Source organism: Quercus robur, chromosome 8 (assembly GCF_932294415.1).
Source record: "Quercus robur chromosome 8, dhQueRobu3.1, whole genome shotgun sequence".
NCBI lineage: Eukaryota > Viridiplantae > Streptophyta > Magnoliopsida > Fagales > Fagaceae > Quercus > Quercus robur.
The window spans coordinates 2534456-2551271 of NC_065541.1; the positions used below are offsets into that span (position 1 = coordinate 2534456).

A 16816-nucleotide genomic window follows, 5' to 3' on the forward strand; every position below is an offset into this window, starting at 1 on the left:
CGTAAACAAATCACCATGTCAATTTTATTTTCCACTGCATATTAACTTAATTGGTGATTTTTTTGTACTACTACACGTATTACATGTTAATCAGATTAATTAATTAACTTGGTTAATTAATTGGTTAATTCATCACAATGGGTCAATACTTTCTAGGCCTATCACAAATAACTAAATGCAACGGAAATTAAATTTGACATGGGTGATTTGTTTAGGAATAGGGAAAACCACCGAGGCAAGACCCCACCGGGTGAATTTAAGGTCACCACTTCCAAGAATCCACTATTACCAAAACAAGCGGTTACAAGTAAAGGAATCCCAATACCTTATACCAACTTACAGTTGAACCATTACCCCAATACACAATTAGACTTGTAATATAGTGACAATATCTCCTTTCAATGCATGGCTCCAAGTACGTAACTAACCAATCGATGCACGGATCCTAGTATGTGACTAACACATTAACTTGAAAAGGATGTTGGCTGCAAAGTTCTTCAGTTCATCCACATGATGAAGATCAAGAAGCTCTTTAGTCACAAAACCCTACACCGCACAAATGCAACAGCTTTTTCAAGAGAAAGATGAATTAGGGTAAATTGTCTCTAGTCACAATATGCATGTAACAACAATTGCAACAACCTTATGATGGCCCTTAAAATAATCCTTATATATGTCTAGAGTTGTGAGAAAAGAAAACCTAAACACATAACTTGGATATGCATGAAAAATAGATCTTGAAATCTGAATTTTGTAATTGTCGATAGATACAGCTATCGAGTTATCTATCGAGTTTCAAATACTTAAATCTTGATAGATACATTTGTCAAGGTATCTGTCGTGTTTTAATAAACAGCATTTCTTCACTTGTTTCTTTGACAGATTTGCATGGCTGCAATACTTGGACTTGAACTCTTGTTCGTTGAAGTATTAAACACATTCTAGATCTACCCAATTACAAGGAAAGTGCATTTTGTCAAAAGATTAGCCAATTCTATATGACATATGTTCTTAACATGTTCCACGTATGTCCTAACAATCTCTCTCTTTGGCAATCTGTAACAAAACCACAATAACCAAATGAAATATGAGAGAAGTCATAAATCACTAAACTCACACTCACTTATTGAATACAATAAAATCTAATCCTAATGCAAACTCTTGAAAAACTTCGCAAGAAGAGAGTTTATGGCATGATAGATTTTGACAACCTGCATTTCCAAAACACTTTAAACAAAACTCATCAAGGCATCTTAGTGTGAAACAAAAATAAAAGATTGCATACAATAATATAAGAAACATGTGTATAAAGAGAGAAAAAAAACAACACATGGAGAGATAGGTGAAATGCGATAACAACATCATCAAATATATATATCAAAGATAAATACAATGTTTGCTATCACTAAGTGGTCATAAGACCGAATGTATCTAAAAGATAAAGAAAAGAAAAGATACAAAAGTCCTCACTATATCCCTCAAGAAAAATAAACACTCCCCCTAACAAAACGTTCTATGCTAACTCTCCCCCTAAGTATATGACTACTCTCATACCCAAAACTACTCTCCCTTTTTGTCACGAATGACAATGGGAAAGTCACTGAGAAGTAGTCATCTCCTTGTCACTGGAAGAGCTAGCATCCTTATCCTTATCCTCATCAGCATCATCATCATCGGAGCCACCATCATTGCCCTCATCCTCTGAAGCCTATGGAGATGGAGATGGAGAATGAGACGTGGTGAAGCCACCCATGACAGCCTGTCGTCGTACAATACAACCAACACGGGTGTTCATCTGACATAACTCATCATTAAGAGTATCAAGGCGAGCATCCATGTGCTCAAGCTATGCCATGATGGCCTCTAGATTCACACCACCTGCAGAAGAAGAAGGAAGTGGATGGAGCGGAGGTGGATGAAGCGGAATGGGCTGGAGAAGTCGCCGTCTCAGTTCGTGGCCGCTACGGTCGAAGCTGGGCCTCACTCCGTCTAATGAACACCTCACTGATAGCACCCATAATGGAGAAATGAGGAGACTCGGGATAAGAGACAGAGGAATGGCGATTGATCCTCTTGATAGCAGAAGGGAAGATAAGCTTGTCATGGGTTGTCGTATCCTTATAGACATCTATAAGGGAGTATAAAATGAGAGGGAAAGTCAATGGAAAGCTCCTCAATGAGGGATAACAAAAATCGAGCGCGAGGCTCAGTAATAGAATTATAGTGAGACAAGGGATGTTAAACAAATGTCATCACCATATTTAGGATATTCAGGAACCTTGAATCTTTTGCAAAGCCTGAGCATGAGGTGTTTTGACGGTCACCCATGATGAGGTGTCTCACAAAAGAGAAACAAAAGTTCGTCTTTAGACACAGTCTTCAGACGAGGATAGCCCAGGTAATCAGGATGTGATACCCTCGGGACGTGCAGCACCTCGGAGATAAGCTCTAGAGTAACTACAATAAGAATACCTCAAACGGAAGTAGTGAAACAAGGTATAGAATAATAGAATCTGTGTATATTAAAGTAAAACTCCTATATGGTCACAGAGGGATAACTCACCAAGATCTCACAAAGAGACTCCTAACCCTGACTGTGAATGACAATGGGTAGAGTGGTATCAGAGAAGTCCGATAAGATAACATGGCGTTCCGAATGAATGCCACGTTTGGAGAAGTTCTCCAAGAAGTCCTGACTGGCCTTCTCATCATGGAACCTGACATGAAGTGGAGTAGAGTCGGAAGAAGATGCTCCAGAACGAAGAGGGTTTCGGGACAGAGTAGTTTTGCACTTAGGTGCCATATGCAGACTATGAGAGAGAGATAGAGACAAGCAGAAAAGTAGCAATCAACAAATAGTACCAAAAATAAGGAAATAAAGTTATTTATGCATGAATAATGCATGATCATGTGACGTGCAACAAAAAAATCATCATGGGCTCAGCCCAATCCAAACCTACCAGCATACAAGGTTCCAACATAGAAAACACACATCTATAATGCATGAAACATTGTGAAAATGCAAATGTGATGCAATGCATGAGCATATAGGATCATTTAAGCAAAACCCAACCCAAAATTTTCACAAAATACTCATCAATCTTGAAAAACCCAAAAAAATTTCAAAAAACCAAAACCTAGATCTAAATGTATGAAATGCATGAAGAAAGAGAGAAAACAAGATCATACCAGAGAAGAAATGATCATATTAGGCCAAAAATCAAATGGGTTTGAGGTTTAGAGAGAGAGAAAGGTGTTTGGGAGTTGAAAGGGCAAGTTTTTATTGAGAGAGATCGAAGAAAGTGAAATTTGAAATTGCGTTGGATCTATTTAAAGAAAACGGGTCTCGATAGATTGAGATCTATCAAGAATCTGTCGAGCACTAATTCTCAACTGATGAATATGTCAAGGTGCTATCAAGAATCTGTCGACGACATAAAGTCTTGATGGATCGAGAAGTTATCGAGAATCTATCTGCCAAACAGAAACTTTCTCGATGGATCAAGAATCTGTCGAGAAGCTATTGAGACAAATTCCATAAAGTTTCGATGGATTGAAGATGCGTTAAGATCTGTCAAGAAAAAGCAGTCCAAGGGTCTCGATAGATAGCCATCTGTCGAGAAGCTGTCGAGCTTGATAAAAACAGTTTTTCAAAAAGGAAAAAACATAGAAATGAATGCAATCAAGCAAGCTACTCAACCAAAGATCCAAATAACCTTTTAAGCTTTCAAAATCATCTCTCAACAAGAAAAAATAAAGCATTTAGATCTAAAGCACACACACACACACACACACACACACACACACACTAAACAAGTCTAACCAATTTTATATTTCAAAAATAAGTTAAGATAGTTTAGTGAGCATACATTAACACATGTATTCCTTATGATGGCTAAATCACATTGTACACATGTATCAAAAGTGGCAAAGAATTTTGTGTGTTGTGTGTGAAAACATCGCAAGATTGCACAAGTGTTTACATGTTATGACGATTTAAGATATGAGAAAATCAATTTAACTCACACACAATCATAACTGCTTGATAGGGACTATCACCTTCGAGGTATATCCTATAACAGCCATATCTCCTAGGAACACGCTTGCAATCATATTTAAAAGCATTTTGATTCTTTTTGCTTTTATTTTTCTTTGCATATTTTTCTTTTGAGCATATCATGCATGGGCATATAAGAGATAAAGGAAAATACCCAATTATGTTAAGCTTTAACATTGCACTTTTGCTATTTCGAAGCATACAGATGTTATTCATGATTGGCGGGCTTTAGTGGTGAGATGGTTATTTATGCTTTTTTTTTAGCATAAAACTAGACTGACTTAAAAATAAGAAAGCAAAACACACGAGTAATGTATAAACAGAGAGAGAGAGAGAGAGAGAGAGAGAAGTGACTAAATCACTTTGAGTCTTTTTCCTTCCACACCTTGGAAGAACCTTTTCGTTTGGTGAACCCTTGATCCGGCAGTGAGGGCGAAGAATTGAAACCGTTCAAGTTCAAAAGGAACATGAGAGTCTTAAGAAGATTTCCAAGAGGAGTAAAAGATGATGGAAACTGATTCTGGTTTTTGGACGAGATCATACTATTGCTTTGTTTCCAGACGAGATCATACTATTGCTTTGTTGAGTGGCTAATCACTTGTAACAATTAGGTAGAGTATGCCCAGTAGCTCTACAGTGATAATAGAGATGCTACTTCTTCTGCTTAGACTTTTGGTTATTATCCTTCTTAGTCCTAGGGTTTTTAGTCTCTTTCTTATCAAGCTTAAGGGGTGCTCCTAAGATAGATTTACACTTGTCTATGTTCTCACTAGCTAAAACAGTTTTCACATTATTATTCTTAGATTCAACATTATTAGCAGGTGAAACAAACATAGCAGTACTAGAAGAGGCAATATTAGAAGAAGAGAAATCATACCCCAAATCGATTCGATCAGAAGCAAATTTCTAAAAGTAAAGCATCTCATCAAGCTTTGCACTCAAAGTCCTCTCCAACTGAGCTCTAACTTGAAACAGCTCTGCTTTAAGCTTCTTGGTTCTCTTAGCCAAAAAATTGTTCTCAAATCACAATGCTTCAATGGTTTGATTAGCTTTATCGAACTTTGTGGAGATTTCTTCTCGTTCAAGTTCCACATCACTGAGCTTTTTGGTGGCTAGCCTATACAATTTCTCATGCTTTTCAGAGACCTTGTACAGTTTTGCATAGGCTGTATGGATGTTATCCTGTTCATCCATCTTCTCAAACTTAGACTTCACCAAGTCCTCTTCTTCATCCACTTCTTCAACAATCTCTTCAGTAGGATTCACAATGGCAGTGAAGGCATTCAGGATTCCCTCATCATCATTATCTGAATCATCCTCAAGTTTGGTGTCACTCAAGGTAGCAGCAAGACCCTTGATTTTCCCAATGGTCTTGAGATAGGTTGGACATTCCTGTTTCATATGTCTAAAACCTTGACATTCTGTTACATAATGCCATTTACATTTCCATCACTTATTTATTGTTATTTACATTTTTGTAATTTAAATAGGAGAAACGTTACGTCTACATTATTTTCATAACACTTCCACAACAAATTATAAGTAGTAAGTTGTTATTAGTCTTAAATTAAACTCACTACTAAATTTTTTTTTCTCATTAATAACAACTAATAAAACCTGTCACTTAAGATTTGTTTTGAAAGTATTGTAAAAATGTTGCAAAAATAGCATTTATCTTTTTAAATAAGGTAAATTACAAATTACATCCTTAAAGTTTGGGGTTGACTGGATTTTATACCTTAAAGTTTCAGAAACTTGATTTTACACTCTAAAATTTAGCTCCATTAGCAATTCACCCATCATTGTTAGTTTTTACTATTAACTGACACATCACCATGCTGACATGCTTTATTTTTTCCCAATCAGCCCAAAACTACATCGTTTCAACTAATAATAAAAGCTTAACTGTCACAATGAAAACGGTGGCGTTTTCTACAATGCTAAAACACAAAAAGTCTAAATCGCAAACTACACCGTTTCATCCTATTTCTAAAATCTCAAACCAAAATCCACGAAGGAAGCAGCTCCCTCCTAGCATGTATGAACTTGACGGCTAGACCTTACTAATCTCCTCGGCTTGGCTGAACATTAGCCATCAGCTTGCCTCCTAAACCCATTGTCGAAAGCTCCAGGTGGTGGTGACAACCAAACCACACCAATAGTGAGTTGTTCTTCACTCTCTCTCCCTCTCTTTTCCGGATTTGGTTGTTGTCATTGATATTGTTTTTTTTTTTTTTTTTTTTTTTTTTTGGGTTTTTGTTGGGGTTTTTGTTAAATTTTTTGGGTGATGGATTTTTTGGAGTTTTTGTTGATTGGATTTGCTGTGTATAATAAACTCGTTTTTTTTCTTTATTGGAACCATGTGTGTGTGTGTGTGTGTTGTGTTCATGCTGAATTTTGTTCATTTTTTTTTTTTTTGGGTTTTTGTAGCACTTTGATAATGTTGATTGAGACCAACTTTTTAAAGGATTTTGTAGTACTTTGTTATCAATGATTATAATTGTATTTTGGAGCACAAGGGCAAACTATTGAAGGATTTAATGTGGATAGCAGTAAGAGGGACCACCAGCCTTGGGTTTGAGGCAAAGATGGAGATGATGAGAAAGGTAGATGTCAATACTTATGGGCATTTGATGGGTATTGACTATGCACATTGGAGTAGACATGCTTTTAGTACTTGGCCTAAGTGTGACATGCTGAAGAAGTCTAGCCCAATTTATCCTAAGATTCAAGATAAATTAGAGTTAACAATGAAGCAACTAGGGATTCCACATCTACATGGTCTGGTGGATCTAAGTTTGAAGTGCACTGTAAGAGAAAGCAGTTTGTAGTTGATTTGGAGAAGTATACATGTGTTTGCTACAGATAGGATTTAACAGGAATCCCTAGTAAGCATGCAGTTTCGGCAATTGCTTACAAGAAAAAAAAAGGCAGAAAACTATGTGCATAACTGATACAAGGTTGAGACTTACCTTAGAACTTACTAACACCTTATCCAGTCTACCAATGGTGAGGACTTTTTGCCAAATGCAACAAGCAATAAGATTTTGCCTCCAAAGATGCTAGTACAATCTAGAAGACCAAAGGAGAACAAGAGGAAGAAAGTTGTTGATGAGGCACCAAAGATTTCACATAAGTTGAAAAAGTCATCTACTACACAAAAATGTTGCAATTGTGGAAAATTGGGTCACAACAAAAGAGGATGCAAAGTACCCCTAAATCTAATGCAGCTAGTGAGGGCTAGACTGAGCAAAGACAAGGAGCAACAACAACTACAGGGAGCCAACTAAGTTTTTGTATGTGCTACTTATTGTAGTTGCTAACCGAAACCTTTTTGAACTTTCTGTAGGTTAGGAGAATAGGAGGTGATCATGTGTTTATGTGCTTAAGAGTGGAAGAGGATCATCGCCCTTCAAGTGTTGTTGGAAACCAATCAACTATAGTAATTACCATAATATATACTACACATTTTGCTTGTTATTTGCATTTTGGTAGAAATTTGGTCATTGAGTTTGTTGTGCGCTTACCATATGGTCCAATGTATCTATTATTACAGGTCTCAACCCAAACAAGCATTGCTAGAAGCAGTAGAGTTGGTAGATATGGGAAAAGAATTGGAGCTGGAAAAGGAACTGGAAGTGGATTTGCAGTTGGTAGTTTGTAGGACCTTTTATCATTAGGACCTTTGATTGTTAGAACCTTTTGTGGTTACTATTTTGTAAAGCTGCCCATAAGTTTATTTGATGGTGTTATTGGACAAAATTAGTAACCTATTTTGTGTTGGTCTTAGGACCTTTTATTATTAGGAACTTTGGTTTGGCAAAATTTGTTAGTCATTTTTTTGTAAAATAACTTTCCGTAAGTCTATATGATAATGATATTGGACATGCGCAGAAAAAAGAATATGGCAGTGTTGGGTATTGAAGAATCTCTATGCCTGTGAACCTGAACCAATTTAACTACTCAATATCAAGTTATAGTCCATCGGTTACTTAATATTCCAATCATATTTCTGCATTAGTAGCTAAGTGATAAACTTAATATTTCTGCATTACTTAATCATACTTCTACATTACCAATTTATTTATGCATTTCTTAATATTCCATGTGCTGCAACTATCACCATAAGGAAATGGTACTATTCACATTTATAAAGTTTTTTCTTTTTGGTCTGGCACATGCAATGCATAAGTTTGGTATGGTTTGAGCTAGAATTTATTATGTACGGGTTGTCCTAACTATGGTCGTGAGATATATATCAATGCTTTTACCAATTGAAAGGTATATCAATGCTTTTACCAATTGTAATTTCATAGCTGCCCATAATTGCATAGCTGCCAACAATTGCACTTTGCAGGTCCAATGTAATTGCTAGGTGCAATTATGGATGGCTAAGTACCAATTTCCATTATAATAAACAATATTCCAATAAAAGAAAAAACTAAGTGAAAATTTCCATTGCAAGAAATGTATTTCAATTTCCATTGCAACATAAAAATACAAGTGGCTATTACAATTGTCATTACATTAAACGAGATAAAAAGTTTCCTACTATCTCAAAACGATTATCACTACAATCTTTCACAATGACTAAACTACAATTCACCTATTCTCAATACAAGTTATTTCCTTGGCCTTTTGCTTTCACTAAATAAACTAAAATGACCACCACAACAACAAACCAACTTAAATGAATCAATTGTATGTTCATAGTAGTCTTTTTATCTTCTAAATCAACAATCTTCATCTGAGGTGCATTATTATCCTTCTCTATCAATTCTGTTTTCTGCCTGGGTTGTTATTTGTCCACGATGTCTCAAGATTGCAAGAAATTGGTGTTTACATTTCACCTTATGATCGTTGCCATAATTCAACCTTCCAAAACTACTTGAAGAACTTCCCACTTGACATATCCTACAATATACAATATTGCATAGTAAGTTTTTACAACTTTGAATAATATAATGAACCTCATTCACACAATTTTTAACAATACAGTTAACCACACTCACAGACTTTGAAGTAAACAAAACATCATAGAACAATGGACAAAATTGTAGAATGAATCGCATAAAAGGATAGTTGTTTCAATAGCTTTGCATAAGTACTGAAGCCTCTGAAAAATTACTTCATTTACTTCACCAAGTTGCGCCTCACATAATCTAGATTGAATAAGGACTGAAGCTTCAGACAAATTACTTTACCACCTTGGTACCTAACAAGGCTAAGACCTCAACCAGGTGAAAAAAAACAACTATCAAAGGTAAACAGCTATCAAAGGTTTGCAGTAGCGTTTATGGCTATGCAATAAGATTGTGCCTTGATGAATAAAATAAACAAGGAATAAAGAAAAATATACTAAAAAGGTCTTACCCAAAAGAACTCACTCTGAAGTCAAGTGGCTAATACTAAACATGGGAGTGGCTCTTTGGCAAATGACATCCAGATTTTTATGTCATTTTCAATGTTTTTCATGCCTCCCTCATCCCTAAATATATCAATCTGCCGCTGCATCATTGTATAGTTAAAATTCAGCATTTAACATATCCCTCTCCTTCAACAGGAGTTAACAATGCAAGTTCTTGTTTTACGGTGCATTAATTGTTTGAATTGATTTTATCATAATGTTAAATGGCCAAACCAAAGAGCTAACAAATTCCTTGGATGCATAAGTTTATATGCAGTTGTGAAAATTAGTAAACCAATAGATTTTTCTTCCAGTCATTTTCTATTCAAGACAAGCTAAACAAATGAGTTGGAAAAAGGGGTACTACCACAATACCACGTCATAGTTCTAATCCCAAAAATAGTGGAATGCATATGAATTTTGATTTTGATTTATGCTTCTCAATTAGGCAAATGTGTCAACGCAATAAATTAACAAAGACTGAATTCTACGTCCATTGTTTGGACTTCTTTGTACTTAAACAAATGATTTACATGGCAGCTTATAGTTATATACACATCAATAATACATATCCCAATTCTTGCAGGACCCAATTTATGCACATACCCTAATGCACAGTTCAACTCTTTTAACCATAATTAACACACAGCAAAAAGCCCCAACAACTTAGACAGAAAACTATAACAATGAACATAGAACCTCCAAAAAATTCGTCAAAGAAAGAGAAAGCAAACCACAGTTATGAATCCCCAACAAATCCAAATCCAACAAAGACAAGAAAAAGCGAAGTCTAAAAAGAGAGAAAAATAAAGCTAGAGAGAAGAAAAAGAGTCTCACTATGGCTGCCGTTGTAGATTCACGATGGGTCTCTGCCCTGCGAGCTGGGAGGGAGCTCAGTTGCTTCCTTCGTGGGTTTTGGTTTGGGATTTTAGAAATAGGATGAAATGGTGTAGTTTATTATTAGATTTTTTGCGTTTTAATCGACTTCAAAGTGATTCCGGAAATGATTTTCCGGAAAATGCATGCGTTTGGCTGTCACGGAAAACATTATTTTCCGAAAAATGATTTCCGGTTGACCACAAATTTCCCCTTTGACCACGGAAATCCATTTCAGTTCCTATTTTCACTTCAAATGATTTCCGGAACTGGGGACGCGCAAGGGAGAACGAGAGAGCTCACAGACACGTCGTCAATCGTGAAGCTCCGATCGCGCCGTCGATCCGAAGCACCGGTCCGATCGACAGTGCAATCGACGGCGCGTGAAGCACCGTTCTCGAGATCGCGTGATCTCGCAATCGACGGCGCGCGAATCACCCTTCGCGAGATCGCGATCGACGCGAACAGTGATTCGCGAGATCGCGCCGTCGATCGCGATCTCGCGGAGCGTCGAGCGACGCTTCGCGAACGGTGCTTCGCTCACCGTCGATCTCGCGAACGGTGCTTCGGCGCCGTCGATCTCGCGAACGGTGCTTCGCCGCCGTCAATCGCGCCGGTTCTTTTGGGTTTTGTAAGTGTTTTTCTGGGTTTTGTCTTTTCCTTCTTCTTTTCCAAACACCAGAAAATATTTTTCGGAAAATTTTTTGAAATGCAACCAAACACACATAAATATTTTCCTTTTCCGGAAAACGTTTTACGGCAACCAAACACAGCCTTAGTATTGTGGAAAGCGCTACCGTTTTTATTGTGACAGATAAGCTTTTATTATTAGTTGAAATGACATAGTTTTGGTGCTTATTTGGCAAAAATAAAACATGTTAGCATAGTAATATATCAACTAAAAGCAGAAACTAATGGAGAGTGAATTGCTAACGGAAACAAATTTTAGGATGTAAAATTAAGTTTTTAAAATTTTTGGTATAAAATCTAGTCAACCCCAAACTTCAAAGTAATTTACAATTCACGCTTTTAAATATAGTTAGTTTTCTTTTCGCGTGGAAACATGCATACATATTATTAGGCTTTAATAATGAAAAGTTTTCGGCCCCTAGTTAGGATTCTACGTGGGTCTAGGGCCATTCGAATTTGCATGAATCCAAGGACCCACCAAAGGGAAATTTAAGAATGTTTAAAACCCAAAATCCAAGCCATTGGACTTATGGGCCAAGCAATGCATGGTAAAAGTCCAATAATCACTATCCTTTATTATAGCCCGTGGTTAATTAGACCCATTTGATTACATGGATCCAAGGTTCGACCAGAGGGCATGTTGACTCTTTTTAGAAGAAATGTCATTTATTTATTTTTTTTTTTTGAGAAGATAATGTCATTTACTTTTTTTTTTTTTTTTTTTTTGAGAAAAATAATGTCATTTACTTAATATTTATATTTCCACCATTTATTTAACGTTATTCTCTGTTTGGACTTTTTTTTTTTGGTAAGCTTTTTGGACTTATATGCGCACATACACACTTTTTTCTCTTCGCCATTGTTGGTGGTTTGAATTGGGATATCTTCCCTCTCCCATCTCATGCATCTGAGGGATCGAGCAGGGCCAGGGTACCCATTACTCAAGCCTGGAATTTATCAAGGATCAGGTCTCTGTCTCCATTACATGGATCCATGGGTCTCTCCTAGGAAGCATGGACATAAACACGGGTATGAGTACAACTTGACAACACAAACAATTTTAGAAAAATTATAACATAAAATTGCTGGTACGACACCAATATGACATGGTTATGACATCTTAAATAAAGTGTTTGTTCTTCTTGGGTCTTCTCTATATTATAAACAAAGAAATTACGTACATGCGTTGCTGGTGCCTTCATGGTTTCTGATGTGTCGAAGACAATAGGATGAATACTTGTCCGAAAGTTTCTAGAAGAGTTAAGTTTAATTGTTTGAAGTATTTGATGGGTGCTAAAGGTCTTTTGTGTACTGTGATTTTAATGATATATATATGAGTTCAAGTTACACTTAGTGCAACTCTAAGCAATGTTACACTTGTTATAGAATTTATATTTTGAAAATCTCACTGTTGAATTACACGTTCTATATATTCTTAACATTCATGCCAATTTTCATGTCAATTGGATGTTATTTACCATTTAATCCATAAATTCATCTTTTATGTATTATTTTAAACTAGAAAAACTTGAGTTTAAACAATTGATTGATAACATGACTATTAATTTTTGAGCATCTTGAAATTTTATAAGTATGGAAAATATATGAAGATAATGTAATCTAACGGTGGATTTGTCAAAATTCACATCTAATTAAAAAATATTAAGTGGTGTAACATTGCTTAAAGTTATACCAGGTATAACTTGAATTCAACCCATATAGAGAGAGAGATATATATATATATATATATATATATATAATATGATTGCAGAGAATAATTTCGTGACTTGAGTTCAATGGTTCATAAAAATTGTGACGGAAAGTTTCTTTTGAAGGATTATGGGACTCATGTTTGTTTACATGAGGATCATTAATTGAAGAATTGAAACTTTTTTTTTTTTTTTTTCAATATTGAAAAGGTGGTGTTTTAGAGGCGGAATTGGTGGGGAAAGACCTCAAAATTCATGGTCTTGATAGAGGTTTTTGCTGAAGGTAAATGTGGAGTCAATAACCTGCGCGTGGGAAAATTTAGGCGATTTCTGTTTATTAATTGTTAAGTGAAAATTGAAAATATATAATATATGAGACTTATAACTATAAGTGTTAGTACTTTTTAACCTTTCTTAAAATGATGTGATTATTTTCTAACAAAGTATGATTGATGCAATATATTAGATTTTCTAAATTAATCTATTTTTATTTGTTATTATTTGAAAGTATTTTAAATTTTATAATTTTTTTTTTCAAGAAAACGGTGTATTTACATTCAGTTATTATATAGGATAAGAAATATTTTGTAAATCATTAATGTGTGGTTGGAATTTATTTCTAAATTCTAATGCTCCTTACAAATGATTTATCTTCTATACGTCTTGAATAACATAATTGTCAATGAAGTGCATCTCCTCTTTCTATACAAACCTATCCTCCCAAAGCATCAATCCTCCCAAAGCATCAATGAATTGGACCAAAATGAACATAATGGAACAAAATAGACTGAACAGACCAAAGTGGACCGAATGGATTGATGTTGACTGAAATGGACTGATTGGACCTTAGTAGACCGAACTAGACTGAAGTGGACCGAATCTGACCGAAATAGACCAAAGTGGACTGAAATGAACATAATGGACAAAAATAGACCGAATGGATCGAAGTGGACCACAATGGACTGAACGTGTTGATAATCTATAATCCACTGGTGGGTTTGTTATTTTTCTTGGCTACAATCTCATATTGGTCCTCCAAGGACCATTGGTGCGTTATTGCCCATTGTGCCTACAGTTTGACGTGACAATATTAGTGTCGCTCACTTATCTTTTTGCGAATTCGGTTTTTTATGCACGCATTAAGCATTTAGATATGGGTATTCACTTTATAAGTGACAAGGTTACTCGCAAGGATCTTCAAGTGTGTTTATTTCTATCAAACACCAACTTGTCAACATCATGATCAAAAGGTCTTTTCTCTAATCATTTTGTGTTTTTTCCGTGACAAGTTGAAACTCTAGCTCATCACATGAACCTTCAACTTGAGGGGACGTATTAGATAATGTGCATTGAATTTGTATTTTTGAATCGTGTATTGTTAAAGATAGTGGGTTTATAATATAACTTTATATTATTTTTATGTATTGATCTAAAAGGTGCAATTATGTAATAAGTCATGTACACCTAATCCTAGACCATGTAATCTCTGTATAATATATACGTAGAATATGGCTTGAATTAGAAGTTCAACTCCTTGTTGGATTTGGATAATAAAGGAATTTTATTCCTTTTGGGTTACTATTATTTGAAATTATCAAGCCCTATTAGAAGTCTTGTCTATCACTTGATTTTGAGTTCTATTTGGAATAGGAGTAATTCTCCTTTTGTGTGTGAAAAAGAAGTCTAGTTCTTCTTGGTTTTAGATATGCTAGCCACCTCAAGTCTCCTATATAAGTAGAGTGCTGCTATGGCAATTTTAGAGAGTGTGTGAGAAAAAGGCTCTCTCTTTGTTTGGTTATTTGATATTTGTGAATTGCAATTTAGAATAGTGAGAGAGGTTTGTTACCGCTTGGTTTTGCGGTTCTGTGGCTTGGTGATTTGCTCTCTCTTGGTACATTGCAACTTTTGGATTTGGTTTGTGGCTCTTTCTTTGGTTTGTGCGCAATTGGTTGGTATTTGTATTTGGTATTTGTGAACCTTTGGTTCATTTGTTTGTGTGTTTGTTTATTTTCAAATTTTGTATTTGGTTATTTGGTTTTGTATTTGTGAGAGAGAGCTATTTGGGTGAATTTGGGATTTAGGTTTGTGAGAGTGCTTCTACACCAATTTATATTATCTCAAATTTGATATAGTGAAATTTGTTCATCGTCACCCGTGGATGTAGGCTATTGCCGAACCACATAAATTCTTAGTGTTTTGTATTTATTTTGTTTTGGATTAATTTTCTTCATTCTTATTGTTAGTTTGAAGATCTTTCACAAGTCTAAAATATTTTCACAATCAATATCGCTAATTTGAACTTCCGCTATTTTACAACAATATATACCAAGTTTTCTAGTATTTAGTGTAAAATACACTGAAAATATCAAAGATGTAGTTGTCAAAGACTCTCTTCATGGAGGTTGGCCGTCAGGCCGAACCATGTATGTATTCTTTCTCTTTTATGTTTCCCCTCCCAACAATTTTCTATTTCTCCTCTAATTCCAATAGATATGCTGTATATATTATCATGGACTTCCTCTAATACCTAAGACTGGATGTGAGTGGCATTGCTGATCAGTTGCAGCCGAAGGAAGTCATTGTGAATGTTCAAGAATTTATTCGAAGGCTGATGGACCTGTTTAGAATCTGCAAAAACTTGGAGAATATTGATAATCTTCACTCCAGTCTTCTAGTACTGGTCTCTCCTGTCCAACACGATCTTAATTTTTTACTTGAGCATGTTGTTTTTTCTTTGTGAAAGGATGAAAGTGGCTGTATTCTAGGAATTGTTTGCTAGGTTGAGATCTTTCACATAGTTTGAAACTTTATTCTTGGACTAGCTTTTTGGGCTTGAAAGACCTGGAATGTTATGGTTGAGTCTAGACCTTGTTTCAAAAGCTTGAAGCTGACTGTGATTATGAGTGGTTAGTAATTCTCCTTGTCATGCATTATTATTATTATTATTATTTTTTAAATACACAATAAGCAGACACGATCTTGACTAGGAATTAAGATCTGAAAGCGAACCTTTTCAACGAATAAGTGAATGCTTGATAATTGGAGATACTTTCGCAAATGACCAATCAGCACCTTAATCTGAAAACACTAAGGTTCAAAAAGTTTCTACAATTTTAGAGGATGATTGAGGAATTCAGATAACGGTTAAGATTGTAGGATTTGGTAGGTGAGATTAAAGAGTATAGCTAAGGATGATTAGTTTTAGTGAAACTTTATAGTAAAGTTCAATTTTTTATGTAAAAAATTGTGATTTTGAAAAGTATGCCACATTGGTCTTTGATTGTTCAAGACTATTTTCTTGGCTTGGCCGTGTACGTAGGAGTTGGGGCAAAAGGGAAAAAAAAAATTGTTAGGCCCGTTGGATGGTGTTTGTCTGTCTCTCTCATAAGATGGTGGGCCATTCTCATTTGAGAGACCATGGACAATAATTTTTTCGTGAATGTGGGAGCAAAGACCAACGTGATCATTGTTCGTATATGTTGGACTAAAGTCATATACTTCTTATATTTTTGTTTGAGTTTATTTTCTGTTTGTGACTCTAATTCAAGTCTTTTTTAACTCTTTTTTTTTTTTTTAATAACATTTTAATCCCGTGTTTGGATGGAATGAGATGGGAGGAAAGGAGAGAAAAATGATAGTTTATTATATAGCTTTATGTTAGTTCAAAGGATAATTTGAGGGTTTATTTTTGGGCAAAATTTCATGGGTTTTAAATTAGTGCATGAATAAGTCTGAAGTATGGTTTATTATATAGCTTTATGTTTGTTCAACTTAAGAGATTTAACTCTTCTAATCAATACTTTGTGGGGTTTTTTTTTGGGTTCTTAATTAGTGCTTAATTAAATCTCAAAGTGTAGTTTATTATATAGCTTTATGTTAGTTCATCTTAATAGAGATTCAATAAAAGTACAGACTGCAATCATTTGAAACAAGACTATGTATGATAAGATAAAACTTTAGTTTGATTTAAAATTAAATTCAAACATTAGTAGGGTTGATCATATAATTATCCCTGTTCTTCCCTAATCAATGTGTGCAGTACATGCATACATAATTACATAGCTTATAACTCTACGA

General features: G+C 35.2%; 1 long non-coding RNA gene across 1 annotated transcript; it reads right to left on the bottom strand.

Moving 5' to 3' along the window:
- Positions 1-8486: 8486 nt before the first annotated feature.
- LOC126694182 (uncharacterized) lies at positions 8487-10437 on the bottom strand. The gene is made up of 2 exons (XR_007645647.1): positions 10302-10437; positions 8487-8971 (listed from the first exon to the last, which is right to left on the bottom strand). It is a non-coding gene; the product is annotated as an uncharacterized LOC126694182 (long non-coding RNA).
- Between the last annotated feature and the right edge of the window lie 6379 nt (positions 10438-16816).